The sequence below is a fragment of the Jaculus jaculus genome, chromosome 1, assembly GCF_020740685.1.
Source record: "Jaculus jaculus isolate mJacJac1 chromosome 1, mJacJac1.mat.Y.cur, whole genome shotgun sequence".
In the NCBI taxonomy this organism is placed as follows: domain Eukaryota; kingdom Metazoa; phylum Chordata; class Mammalia; order Rodentia; family Dipodidae; genus Jaculus; species Jaculus jaculus.
The window spans coordinates 231,413,109-231,425,387 of NC_059102.1; the positions used below are offsets into that span (position 1 = coordinate 231,413,109).

The 12,279-nt window shown below is 39.0% G+C and overlaps 1 non-coding gene across 1 annotated transcript; it reads left to right on the plus strand.

Moving 5' to 3' along the window:
- Window positions 1-11,951: 11,951 nt before the first annotated feature.
- Window positions 11,952-12,057, plus strand: LOC123458334. Its single transcript, XR_006635610.1, has one exon. It is a non-coding gene; the product is annotated as a U6 spliceosomal RNA (small nuclear RNA).
- Window positions 12,058-12,279: the final 222 nt, after the last annotated feature.

Consider the following 12,279-nt stretch of genomic DNA (forward strand, 5'->3'; position numbering starts at 1 on the left):
GTAGAAAACAATAGTATACAGAATTTTTACTACTCAACATTCACAGTGTCCAAAAATGAATAAAAAACTATCTAACATGCAAAGAACTAAGAAAATGGCTAAGTGTGGTGATGCAAGCCTATAATCTCAGCACTTGGGAGACTGAGGCAGGCAGATAACAAGTTCAAGGGCAGTCTCGTTCAGCTTCAGTGCATTCTAGTCCCTCACACACCTAACCCAGCTCTGCCAGATTAGGGACACTACAGTTTTCTCCCTGGATTGCCTCTTCCTGTTCCATGCCTGGACGTTTTTCCCAGGCCATTCCCAGGACAACTGCATGTCTCCTCTTATTCGCATCTTGTCTCTCAGAAATCACCATCCTTAATGTGTTGCCCAATGTCATAAAAATCTTCCATAATACATTTTGTCCAATTCATTAGTAATAAGCTCTGGGTTCTCTCTGGATCATATAAATCTTTTGCCTTTTACCAACTTGCTAGTGTTTCAGGCAAGAAGACGAGTCATTTCCTATGACTCATTCATTTGGGCTCCCTTAGTAGTCACATACCCCCATTTCTACCTCTGCATCTTGGATGCTCTGGCTTCTCAGATGAAAGCCAATAGGCTTTTCAAATAAATAGCAAGTGGATTTTGAACTTTATAGAGAGAGACTATCTGATTTAAGACTTACTATAAATGTATAGTAATTAAGGTCAACATTGAGGTAGTCTCATTGGCCAAAGAAAGAGAATAAAGTGCAGAAATAGACTAGATTCATACATGTAGACAGTAAATTGCCATGACACTGAAGGAGTATTCTTGCCAGCAATGGTGATGAAGCAACTGTGTTTATATGTTTTAAAAAATTGGGCTGAAGAGATGGCTTAGCAGTTAAGCGCTTGCCTGTGAAGCCTAAGGACCCCGGTTCAAGGCTTGATTCCCCAGGACCCACAATAGCCAGATGCACAAGGGGGCGCACGCGTCTGGAGTTCATTTGCAGTGGGTGGAAGCCCTGGCACGCCCATTCTCTCTCTCTCTCTCTCTCTCTCCCTCTCTCTCTGTCACTCTCAAATAAATAAAAATGAACAAAAAAATATTTAAAAAAATTAACTTGTCCCCTTGCCTACACAAAAATTAACTCCAAGCAAATCATAGACCTCAATGTAGGAGCCCAAACTAAAACTTCTGGAAGAGAGCATAGGAGAAAAAATAGTATTTAAAAAGCATAAAACATAAATTTAAAATAAAAGTGTCATTCAGATTACAAGCATTTAAGGACTGAGGCATTAACAGGCTAGCTTTAGACTAGTAGAAAAATTTTGAAGTGCATACAGCATACAAAGGACTTGCACCTAGAAAATTCAAAGAACTATTACTCAATAAAAAGTCGAACTAACTGGGCGTGGTGACACACAAGTTTAATCCCACCAACCAAGAGGCAGAAGTAAGAGGATCACTGTGAGTTCAAGGCCACCCTGAGATTGCATAGTAAATGTGAGGTCAACCTGAGCTAGAGCAAGACCATACTTCAAAATGCCCCGCAAAAGAAATCAACTCAACAACAACAACATCAACAACAACAACAACAAAAATAGGCCAATGTTCTTTTTAAAACAAGGACCAGATTTGGGGATAGACATTTTACAAATGAAAATATGTGAATAAGCAGGAAGTATGAAAGAATTTTTAAACATCACCAGTCAGCACAGAAACTCCAGTTAAAAACTCCATGCCTGTTCCATTGAAAAGTACCAACAAGACCCAGTGTTTTTGTAGAACAATCATAATTGTCATTCATTGCTGGCTAATGCTAGCAAGTAAAACTTAAAATGCCAAAAACACTACAATGTTTTGCAGAACAATCATAACCATCATTCACCGCTGCCTAATGCTACAAAGTGAAATAGTAGTTGCTTTAGAAAACAGCATTGTAAGAGCAAGGGAAATAGCTCAGTGGGTTAAAGTGCTTGCCTTGCAAGCATGAGGACCTGAGTTTGATCCCCAGGACCTGAATAAAAGCACTGGGGAAGGGGAGACAGGAGGATCCCTGGAGCACATTGACTAGCTAGCTTAGTGTAAGTGGTGAGCCCCAGTCCAGCGAGAGACTCTATTTCAAAGATACAAGTGCATGGTGTTCCTGAATGTAACACCCAAGGTTGTCCTCTGGTCTCCACATGCATTCATATCCCACCCCACAGAGACAGACAGACGTATGCACACATATACACCACACAAAGAAAGAAAACTAAGAAAAAAGATGGTCGTATCTCTTACTGTGTGATCCAGTTATTTCATTCCTTGCTATTGACCCCCAAATAAATAAAACCATGTCCACAAAGGCATGGCCACAATAGTTTATAGCAAGATAATAACTGACAAAAGCTGGTGAATGGACAATAAAATTGTGGTTTTTCGCCGGGCGTGGTGGCACATGCCTTTAATCCCAGCACTCAGGAGGCAGAGGTAGGAGGATGGCCATGAGTTCAAGGCCACCCTGAGACTACAGAGTTAATTCCAGGTCTGCCTGGACCAGAGTTAGACCCTACCTCGAAAAACCAAAAAAATAAAAAAATAAAAAAAAATTGTGGTTTTTCTATATGATGGGACTCTACATGTCACTAAGAAATACTAGAAAGTTAACATGTTCAACATCATGACTTAATCTCAAAAACTTGGTAAAGTGGGCTGGAGAGATGGCTTAGCGGTTAAGCGCTTGCCTGTGAAGCCTAAGGACCCCGGTTCGAGGCTCGGTTCCCCAGGTCCCATGTTAGCCAGATGCACAAGGGGGCGCACTCATCTGGAGTTCGTTTGCAGAGGCTGGAAGCCCTGACGTGCCCATTCTCTCTCTGTCCCTCTATCTGTCTTTCTCTCTGTGTCTGTTGCTCTCAAATAAATAAATTAAAAAAAAAAACTTGGTAAAGTGAAAAAGTTCAAGCACACAATTCTATACTGAAGGATTGAATTTACATGAAATTCTAGAAAATGGCAAAACCATAATAGCAGGAAGCAGATCAGTCAGTGCCTGGTTTGGGCACTAGAGCTACAAGGCAGGAACATAGAAAACATGTCATGACGGTAGAACTATGCCATCTCTTGACTGTGACTACTTGATCTTGTACAATAACCATCATTTATCAACTGTACACTTAAAATAGAAACCTTTATTTTATATGACTAATACCTTAAAGATGGAAATGGACCTCATTAATAAAATGCTCATGTGTGAAAAACAAAATGAAACAAAACCCTTTAAGAGAATCATAATTTAGGGGTTAGGGAGCGTTTCTGAGGTGTAGAGTTCTTAATGAGCATTCGTGAGGCCCTCAGTTCAATCCCTAGGACTAAAGAAGGAGGGAAAGAAAGAATGAAAGAAAGGAAAGTGAAAGGAAGACAGAAAGGAAGCTATGGAAGAAATGATAATGGCCTTGTCATTAAAAATGTAATTGAAAATCACAAGACAAGTACATCAAGAAAAATCTGTGAAGAGTAAATGGCAGCAGAGCTTAGCAGCCCATATATTCGAAGCCATTCTCAAAATGAGAAAAGATACAAGACTGTTTTATAAAACAGCTCAGGAAAAGCCACAGAAAAGTAAATGTAAGTGGCCATAGGTATATGAAAAGATGGTTAAAATCGCCAGTAGGCAAGAAAATGAAAATTTAAGGAGCAATGACACTCCAGTTTACATTTACTAGAAAAAGTTGTAACATTTAATGCTCTTCAGAATTTAAAGAAAAGAGTGCATTCATACTCCTGATAGAAGTGTGCAATGCCATGGCTTTATGTGGAGATAATATGACATCTATGAAAAGTAAAATCACATCCTATATATCATTTAACATTACTAGGGCTCTTCTGAGATTGCCAGTAGATTTAAAAGCAGAAGTATCAATGCATTAACATGTTTATTGCAGCACTTCGTCTAACAGCATGCAACTAGATCACAGCGGGTGCCCATCAGGAGGCGAATCCTGACTAACTTCTCCTGCACGTGTATGACATTCCACTGAGCCATCAGTGACATGAGTGAATTGGAGCTTCACTAGGTGGCTTTATGCTACCGCTTACGGAGTTCTTAAGAAATAAGAGATGTAAAATGCTCTACTTGTCTTATAAAACAAAGACTAAAATCAAACTGTGCATACATCCGTTCTATTTGTAGATCATTATAAGCATAAAGGAAAAACCGCATCCTAGATTTCAAACCTTCTGGAAGGTGCTATGGTATGTGAATTGCTATATGTGAAGTAGGGGTAGAAATAAGCAAGTGTGAATAAGAAAGCGTATCCATGTTTACCTATGTCTTCCATGAGACCCGTTTAGTCCTGGCTTCTTAAGTTGTGTATTTCATAACTGAATAATGGAGGGGGGTCATGAAAAATTTGGCCTTGTGAAATAATGGACAATGAATCCAAAATCAAATGCTTAATGAATCAAGGCATTTCTGGCGGCACTCAAACATATTGTATCATGTAACTGCACCACAACCTTGGTTCCTAACATATACCATGTGCGTGTAAGTTGGGTTCGTGTGCCAGAGAATGTTGTCTGAAACTCTTGGATGCAGATTGGAGGATCTCAGGCTATTTTGAAAAAATAAATTAAAGAGAGAGAGAGGGAGAGAGGAAGAGGATGGGTGCACCAGGGCTTCTAGCTACTGCAAATGAACTCCAGACACCTTGTGACTGCCTTTATGTAGGTACTAGGGAATCAATCCTTTGGCTTTACAGGCAAAGCTCCTTAAATACTAAGCCATTTCTGCAGCCCTAAGGCTACTTTGATTACAAATTATAATAATGTTTTTACCTTATATGCTCTATCAGTTACTTCTGTATTGGTATAAACAAATACTTGACCAGAAGGAACTCAAAGAAGGAAAAAGTTTCATCTGGCTTACAGTATTGAGGGGAAGTCCCTATCAGGGACATACAGGGTATGACATAATGGCAAGGAAGGACACAGGCTCTTTTTTTTTTTTTTAAACTAGTTTTCTATTCAGCAAATACAGGCAGTTTGGTACCATCATTAGGCTCATCTGTGACCTACCCCTTCCCCATTGGACCCTCCTTGTTGAGGTGTATGGGTTGTGCATTGTGGAGTTAGCCCACAGTTATTGGTATGATAAATGTCTCTGCATATCATGACCCAACATGTGGTTCTAACATTCTTTTTGCCCCTTCTTCTGCAAAATTTCCTTGAGCCATGTTGGGTTCATTTTTGGTCTGCTTCAGTGAAGAGGTGTTGGGGGCCTCTGGGACTCTGGCTCCCTGGTTTGGTGGGAGTTGATTTTTCTCTGTGTTGGTCTCCTTCCCCCTTGTGCTGGTATCCGGTTCATCAGGAAAATAGCACCCTTGATTGTTTTGCAAATTTACCTTAGTTTCAGCCGGGGCCCTTTATAGGTATGATGGGGTGGCTCTCTCCTTAGGATCTGCCTCTATCTGAAAAAGAGAAGCATATTCTCCAATAGAGAGTAAGTTAACACCAGGACAAATGAGATAATGCTCACTTTTTTAAAAGAGAATTTAATAGGTGTAGGCCCTCTTGTACCCCATGATTGATGGTAGCTTGATATTGGAGAGTGGGCTTATGTTTGGATATGGTTCTGACTTGTTTCCCAGCTCCAGCTATGGGTCCCATACCACTGAGGGGATCAGTTAGCCAAATCAAGAGCAGTTGGTTTCCCACTGTGGCTGTGTGCCACTATTGCACTTGTGTGGGCATCACAACAGGTTATTTGCTGCTAAGTAGGTTGGACCATGAGTTGCTTGGACAGATATTGGCCATTTCCCCCAGTCGCCCATGTAGCACCTTCTGGCACTAGACACGCTGACTATCTGGGGACTGACTCTCTCCTGGCTTCCATCCATGCCGTTCCATTTTACGTGTCAGCTGCATATGGTGTCTTAAGCAATAGGGTCTTACTGCTAACCTTTGGTGGGTCATCAAGTACTCTAACAGAAATCTGTCATTCTTTTAGGAAACCTTGGGTCAAGCAACTATAGCTACTTGATATTCGACAAAAGCCCAAACAATATAGGCTGGAAAAAAGACAGCATCTTCAACAAATGGTGCTGTACAAACTGGATAACCACATGCAGGAAACTGAAACTTGATCCACACATTTCACCAGGCACTATACTCAAATCTAAATGGGTCAAAGACCTCAATATAAGACCAGAAACTCGAATACTACTGGAAGAAAATTTAGGAAGTACTTTCCATGATATAGGAATGGAAAAGGACTTCCTGAACAAAACCCCAGTAGCTCACGATCTTAAACAGTCACTCAACCAATGGGATCACATGAAACTGAAGAGTTTCTTTACCGACAAGCATACAATAAGCAAAGCCAATAGATTACCCACAGAATGGGAGAAAATATTTGCGGGTTATCCAACTGATAGAGGCCTAATCTCTAGAATCTACAAAGAACTCAAAAATCTAAACAGTAAGAAAGTCAAACACCCCACTCACAAAATGGGGCAAAGAGATGAACAGGCAGTTCACAGAGGAAGAAATACAAAGGGCAAACACACACTTAAGAAAATATTCATCATCCCTAATCATCAAAGAAATGCAAATTGAAACAACTATGAGATTCCACCTTACCCCAATAAGGATAGCAAACATCAAAAAATCAAATGAAAATAAATGCTGGCGAGGATATGGAGAAGTAGGAACACTCATCCACTGTTGGTGGGAATATAGGATGATACAACCACTTTGGAAAGCAATATGGAGACTCCTGAAAAAGCTGACTATAGAGATGCCAACAGACCCAGTTATTTCCTTTCTGGGCATCTACCCTAAAACCTTCAAACCAAGGCCAGAGAGATTTGCTCAACCATGTTTGTAGTGGCTCAATTCGTAATAGCTAATAGCTGGAGTCAACCCAGATGTCCATCACTAGAAGAATGGATAACTAAAATGTGATATATCTACACAATGGAATTCTACACAGCAGTAGGACACAGGCTCTTCACATTGTCAGAAGTCAGAAGCAAGTGGGGCAGGGCTGAAAAACCGTCAGACCTGTGCCTCTAGTGACTCACTTCCTCCAGCAAAACCAAACCAAACCAAACCAAAACAAACAAACAAAACCCCAAATTCCTAAGGTTTCACAACATTCCCAAAGACACTACTAGCAGGGCACCAAGGGTTTAAACACATGAGCCTATGGGGACATTTTATATTCAAGCCGCAATACAAAAAATTAAATTCTGCTTTTATAAAAACATGATTGATTTAATTATGAAAAATGGACTTAATAATGATCTACTCTCATTGTTCAATGTGTAAGTGAAATTAGTATACTTTTGGATTGTATTGGGTTAGGATGTTTGATTTTATTAATTGCTCTTTAAGTTGCTGTCTTGAATTTTATAAAAAGTCATTAAGCGGGGCTGGAGAGATGGCTTAGCAGTCAAGGCACTTGCCTGCAAAGCCAAAAGGCCCAGGTTTAATTCCCTAGTACCCACATAAAGCTGGGGGCACAAGGTGATGCTTCTGAATGGAGCTCATTTGCAAAGGACTGGAGGCCCTGGTGTGCCCATTCTTTCTCTCCCTCCCTCTTCCTCTTTTAATCTGCTTGAAAATAAATAAATATATATATTTTTAAAAAATTGTTAAGTGAATTTTGAATTTTTGCTTAGGATTAGGACAGGATTTCCAACAATTTCTGAACTTGACACAAACCATTTCATGCTCTCCTGGCCTTTAAAGTTTTTGTTGAGAAATGTGTTGTTATTCTGATGTGCCTGCCTTTATAAGTGAGTTGATGCTTTTACTACTTTCAACTACTTTATTTGGCATCTGCTTTTGGTAATTTAATTGTAATATGATGAGGGTAGGTTCATTTCTGGTCTTGTCCTTTGATGGTTTAAATGCCTCCTGTATCCTTATTGGCATTTCTTTTCCTAATTTCATGAAATTTTCTTTTATGATGTTGTTGAAAATACCATGCTTTTAAACTGAAATTCTTCTCCTTCTCCTATGTCTAGAATTCTTAGATTTGACCTTTACATGGTGTTTTGAGTGTCTTGAAAGTTTCACTCATATCTTCTTACTGATTTATTGTTTCCTTTTTGAAATGGTCCAATTCCTCCACCTTGTCTTAAAGCTTAGATATTCTGTCCTTTCCTTAATCCATTCTATCGATGACAAACTTTATGGATTATTTTTGATTTATCATGTTTTTCACTTCCAGTGTTTCAGATTAATTTCCCTTCAGTGTTTTTACCTCTTTACTCATATATTGTATCGACCTCCTTATTTCATTCAGCTGACTTTCTGTGTTCTCTTGAGATTCCTTGAGGAATTTGTTTTCTTCTTTGATACATTTGATTTATTTGAGCATACTAGTGATTATTCTTTTGGAATCTCTGGCATTTCATCTATTTCTCTCTCATTGGAGACCATTATTGTGGGGTTCATAAGTTTTGGAGGAATTATGTTTCCATGCTTTTTTGTGTTTTTTTTTTTTAATATTACTGAGTTGAGATGATTGCATCTTGGGTTATTTCATTGCTTAGATTTTCTGTTTGTTATATCAACTATAGTCTTAGACATGCAGTTCACAAGTTATATCTTCAATATAAGTGCTCATGGTGCTTGGTGTGGCCTCACTATTACTCCCAGAGCAGAACACTAGTATCAATAGTGACCAAAGCTGATGGATATACATGCTATGTAAATTTCATTGCAGTGAATTAACTACAGTGGTCCCCTTGACTTCAATCACCATGGATAACTAACATTTTGATTATGTAGAGGTGTGTGTGTGTGGGGGGGTGGTGATTGAGTTAGTGTGAGGACTGATGTTAGCTTGAGAAAGATGGAAGTGGAAAAAATATCTGGGAGAGGAAAGTTGAGATATTGTTAGATTCCACAGATTTTAGAGGTTGTTAAGGCCATGGACAGTTGTAGTTATGGAATATACATAGAGGGGGCTAAAGGAGAGATAATATAGAAAAGAGATTGGAATGAGGGGGAGTGTATATCAGCTGTGTGTGGGAAGAGTGGCAATGAGATCACAATAGTAGACTGGTGGAGAAAAAAAATACAGAATAATTCTAAAATCCAATTGAGCAATATACAAAACCAACGCACCACCATGAAATACATATGCAATAATGGAGATTGAAAAATAGAGGAGGCAGTAAAAGTTAAAAATACCAAAGATAGCAAAAGTTAATGCTAATATACAATCAAAAAAGGGAAAGTATACTAATCATACATCAAATCTAAGAACAGAAAGAAGGCTATTGCATTGCTCAGTATTTCTGTCTTGGTGGGATGGCTTTGAGTTCTTCCTGCCCTGATATGAAAGGTGGGATTTGCACTTCAGTTCAAACTTACAGAGCCAGGTTTGTGGTGAGTATTTCCCTAGTGGAGATCAGATCAGTTATATTTTGGAGTGCATTTCTAAGCCACCTAGGCTGAGTTGTGAAGGCAGTTTCCTCCTTGGTGCCCTGTCAGCTTTGGCTTGGCTGGGCTGTGTGCTGTGGAGGGAGGGGCAAGTGTGAGGCCTTGGCTTCTCTGGTTCTCTCAGTAGTGATGGGGGTGGGGAGGGGTGTGTGGAATGTTGCCTGGTTGTTGTGCCACTGAACTCAACGGAACTGTCCTCTCCTTCAGGTTCTGGTCTTGCAAGGCTGATGTGTATGGGCAAAAGCATTTTCCTGATCCACACAGAGTAGCAGACATCTCACCTGGCATAACAAATTCACTTACAGATATAGTGTCTTGTAGCAAAAGAACAAATTGTATATTATCTGGCCTCTTTGCTTTTCCTGATTTCACTGGTGAGGCTCCTAATACACTATTTTATCCAGAAGTTGAAAATTTGATTTTTTTTTATGTAAAATAAATAAGCATGTCCATTTCATTAATAGGCAGATTTGCTTTTGCCTGTAATAAATGATAAATTACATGCATATACATAATTGCTTTAAAATAATTTTCTATCAGTACATGTCTGATTTCCATTCCTATTTTGTATAACTACATACCTAGGGTCATGTTCAAATTTATTGTATGGAAAAGGGGCACAAGTGGAATAACTTAAGAAGTCTTAGGTTACTCTTTGCTCATAAACAATCTAATATCTCACTATTCTTATCAAAATTACTTCTTAGTCATACAAAGTATGAGTGCCTGGAAGATTTTTCATGGCAATGGATTAACTGAGACTTCCATTTAGATGTTAGATTATCTCTCTACCAACATGCTTCCATGTTTCAGCAGCAGAGGTAAAATAGGACAGGGGTTTATTCCATAAATTAATGCATGTAATTTTTGTCTTTTTATTTTAAAATGTTTTATTTATTTGAGAGACCGAGTGGGGAGAGAGAATGGGCACAGCAGTGCTTCCTTAGCCACTGCAAATGAACTCCAGATGATTATACCATTTTGTGCATCTGGCTTTATGTGAGCACTGGAGAATCAAACCTGGGTACTTTGGCTTTGCAGGTAAGCACCTCAACCACTAAGCCATCTCTCCAGCCCTTTTAAAACTTTTTTTTTTTTTAAATTTTTTTTAAATTTTATTTATTTGAGAGCGACAGACACAGAGGGAAAGACAGATAGAGGGAGAGAGAGAGAATGGGCGCTCCAGGGCTTCCAGCCTCTGCAAACGAACTCCATACGCGTGCGCCCCCTTGTGCATCTGGCTAACGTGGGACCTGGGGAACCGAGCCTCGAACCGGGGTCCTTAGGCTTCACAGGCAAGCGCTTAACCGCTAAGCCATCTCTCCAGCCCAAAACTTTTTTAAAGATTAAAAAGATATGGCCAGATATGATTTCAAGGGCTTAGGGAATTTGTTTCTCCAAGGTTTCTCTGGAAGAGAAAAAGGCAAGAAGTGCTGGGGAATAGCATTCATGCTATTGTTGCAATGACCTTCTCATTGCTGGGACAAAACACCCAACCAGGAGCAGCTTGTGGAAAGAAGGGTTAATTTTGGCTACAGTTCAAAGGGAAATTTCATCATGGTGGGGAAAGCATGAGAGGCCTGAGCAAGAAGCCTGGGTCACAGTTCCACATCATCAGGAGAAAAGTCGTCTGAGTAGGGGGCATGTCACTTCAAAGTTGGCTCCTAGTGACAGGTCATCTCCACCTCCCAAAGACCAAAAACCTCCTCCAAATTATCATTAGCTGGGGACCAGTGACTCAAAACATATGAGTCTATGGGGAAATTTTCATTCAAACCACTACAGATATCTATGTCTGTATAGAATAAGTAGTATTATGGAACATAATATATTGTATATTAAATATAATATATAATGTAATATTGTCATTATATAAAAATACAGTTTTTATATACATTTAAAAATTATTTAGCTGGGCATGGTGGCACATGCTTTTAATTCCAGCATTTGGGAGTTAGAGGTAAGAGGATCGCCATGAGTTTGAGGCTACCCTGAGACTACATAGCGAATTCCAGGTCTGCGTGGGCTAGAGTGAGACTCTACCTTGAAAAACCAACATATATATTATATTAAAAACTGTGCTTTAACTGGCTTTTTTGTTATTTTTGTTGTTCTATTACTAATTGTTGCTGTTTGTTTTTTGGGGGACACAAAGTTACACTAAATAGTACAGGGTGGTCTTGAAGTTGTATCCTCCTGTCTCAACCTCCTAAATGCTAGCATTACAGGCATATGTTACCCATGCCTAGCCTTCCAAATGACTTTGGCTTCATCTTCATAAATAAGCAATATATGAAATATAAGAAATGAATAGTGAAAATAAAATTTGTATATTGTACCAGATTATCTAGGATTACAAAGGTAGATAAAATTCAGTGAGGAAAATGTAGAAAGAAAAACTCTTATATACTCTTAGTATACATTTCTGCAACATAATCAGACTGAAGTTACCAAAATGTAGCTTCTTTCTGCCTTAGTGGTATGACTTATGAGAGTTCACCCTGGGAACAATATCAGATGCACATAGATATATGTCAGAAACACCCATGTGCTTGCTTTGGCAACATACACACTAAAATTAGAATGATGCAGAATTTAGCACAGCCCCTGAACAAGGATGACATGCAAATTTGTGAAGCTGCCCACTTTTTTTTAAAACTATTCAGAGACTTTTGAAGAATACTAAAAATGGAATAAAATGAAAATCAACATTAAACTGAGGTGAAAGAAAGCGATAGTGTTGGAGAAAAAGTATAAACCTCAATTAGTAATATTGTTTTGTTAATTTAAATTAACTCAGAATTGATGTGACTTACCAGATTTTAGAACATGTTTTAGTAGCTCAATGCCACTTTGAAAACAGGTTCCTCTATC